Source organism: Octopus bimaculoides, chromosome 7, assembly GCF_001194135.2.
Source record: "Octopus bimaculoides isolate UCB-OBI-ISO-001 chromosome 7, ASM119413v2, whole genome shotgun sequence".
Classification (NCBI taxonomy): domain Eukaryota; kingdom Metazoa; phylum Mollusca; class Cephalopoda; order Octopoda; family Octopodidae; genus Octopus; species Octopus bimaculoides.
The window spans coordinates 20,726,205-20,728,883 of record NC_068987.1 but is presented as its reverse complement, the minus strand read 5'-3'; the positions used below and the strand labels follow the sequence as shown (position 1 = coordinate 20,728,883).

At 37.1% G+C, this 2,679-nt stretch overlaps 1 long non-coding RNA gene across 1 annotated transcript in view; it reads right to left on the bottom strand.

Moving 5' to 3' along the window:
• Positions 1 to 639: 639 nt before the first annotated feature.
• LOC128248332 (uncharacterized) overlaps positions 640 to 2,679 on the bottom strand; it is a 153,713-nt gene continuing 151,673 nt past the window's right edge. Inside the window, exon 4 of the long non-coding RNA XR_008264572.1 lies at positions 640 to 1,976. This is a non-coding gene — a long non-coding RNA (uncharacterized LOC128248332). The remainder of the gene's footprint in view (positions 1,977 to 2,679) is intronic.

The following is a 2,679-nucleotide window of genomic DNA, read 5'->3' as shown; positions in this document are numbered from 1 at the left end:
ATACATACATACATACACGCACGCACGCACAATATATATATAAATATATGTATATGTATATATACATCAACATTTCCTGTCGGTGACCTTTAAGATATACATAAAAGTACAACATATACAACATATAAAGCCAAATAAATACACACACAAAAATTGCAGACACAAATTCATTCACTTTCACACACACACACACACACACACACACACACACACACACACCGGTATGTACACTCGTATGTTGCACCTCGCACGAAACAGCACAAAGACTCAAAGTTGTATACAGGTATAAAACACTGTGTCTGTGTTTAAACGTATATGTGTATATGTGTATGTATGTATGTATGTATGTATGTATGTATGTATGCATGTATGTATGTGTATATATATATATATATATATATATACGTACGTACATATGTGTGTGTGTGTATGAGACGATGTGTGCATGTATGCGCAATGTGAAAGTGCGTGCGAGCGTGTATGTGTTTGGGTGGACTACAAGAAAACTTTAAACTAAAGGCTACTTTCCCGGGTGTTTTTATAAAACAGAGGAAAGAAAATATCACGGAATCCGGTTGCAGAAAAGGGATTGGGATCCAAGTAAAACATCCAGATGCTTTAGAAAGGATTGCCATGAATATCAGCATATAAGATTTCACAGTCATGTGAAGGGGGCGCGTAGCAATTATATGAAATAGTTATAGTGTGACCCGTCATACGATGGCTAACTTTAGAAGTATTCAAAGTGCATTCCAGAAGTTTTGAGACTTTTTCAGAAGCGACATTTATTTATTTCAAAGAAGTACAAAACTTTAATCTCCTTCGAAACAGGATCCTCTGACATCAATAAACTTGTAGTGCTCCAGCCACTTTGTGAAAGTCCCACGGAAGCCCTCTATTTTGAATGTATCCTGGATCCTTGTCATGGCCTTTTTCATCTACTCCCTCAGCTTGGGAAACACCACAAGTTGCGAAGAGTAAGGTTGGTTACCAGGATGTAGTTGTGGACCGGCGAATGTGACTGGTATGTAATTTTATCGACCTTAGAGGAATGCAAGGCAAACCTAAGCTCTGTGGGATTTAAACATGGAACGTAAAAAGAAGAAACAAAACTGCTGCAAGATTTTTTGTTCGACCCTCTAACAACTCTACTCTTTAAATCTTTTTTACTATGGGTAAAGGTCCTATAATGTTGGAGGAAGAGCTTGCTGGTTATCTCCCAGTGTTCAACTGGTACTTATTTCATCGACTCCGAAAAGGTGAAAGTCAAAATGTATCTTGGCTGTATTTGAACTCAGAACTTAAAGCTGAAAGAAATGGCGTATAAAATTTTGTCCGACCTGCTCACGATTTTGTTAGCACATCACCTTATGACGTTCGTAGATAATGAGGTTAATAGATAATGAGGTTAATAGATAATGAGTTGTTACAGCGTTGAATAGAATGTCTTTCAGAAACTGTTCCGATACCTAACTCTCTGAATTCAATTCCCATTAGGATCAACTATGCTTTTCATCTTTTCTGGGGTCAGTGGAAAAAACCACAAGATATGATACCCACGTCTCTAACAATTCCAAGTGGATTGGGCTGTATACTATGTGGTATCTACGACGGTTCACTGAGCTCTGATAACTAGGTCTGTAACGATCGTGGTGCCAGGCTTTATAGATCTTAGTCGTTGGTCTTTCTCTTCGATATATATCGCTGGCGTGGAGAAAGAAGTCTTGCATGTATGAGAAACAACCAGTCTTTGTAAAAATATATCTTGCCCTCTCCTGGTGGATTGACGGAAATTTTAGAATGTTTGGCGAGTGCTTTGTGGGCTCAGTTCCGGATCTTTAAGTTCTGAGAACAATATCTGCGACGAAGACTGGTGCCGGGCTCTATCGGCCCAAGTAATCGGCCGCGTCTCCTTGGGATAAACATCGTCGGCGTAGAGAAGGAAGTCTTGCATGCATCAACAAATACCAATTTTCCTGAAAAATAAGAAAAATACAGTCCAGACCTGCGCATACATATGAAAAAGCATGGTGAACATAGAACCAATGAAGACATTAAAAGGTAAAGAAAATGTCTACAGTGAACTAATGAGGAATCTCAGGAACTATAATGTTAGAGTAATTCTCTTTCATTATTTAATTACTTGGTTATGTAACTAACTGCCTCATTACCAATGTCGAGAAGCCGAACTTCACAAAACCAGAAAAAAAGATACGACTAATTAAAAATTTTAATTAAAAGACGTTAATGGAACATTCAAAAGTATATAAAATATTCCAGAAGTTTAGCCTGTGATTTGTACACATATATAGATGTATAGGAATATAAACATGCTTTTAATTATTTTTAATTGACAAGATGTTACAGAGTGACTTAACGGCCGAGACCTTCGAGCGTGGCACTTATCAATCTCTTCGATGACTCAAAATAACGGCCAGCCTTCGATTTTTTCTATCCAAAGATTGTTTTAACTCACTATTGTTGATAGCTTTATTCACTTTGAGTACCAGCATTAAAACCAAATGCTTGCTCGCCACCTTAATAATAATAATAATAATAATAATAATAATAATAATGATAATAAGCGTATATTACTTCCTTATATTCTTCCCGGTTCCATTTAGTTCTTTTACATTTTTGATTTTGTGGTCGTTGTGGTGGTGAACTATGGGGGCTTAA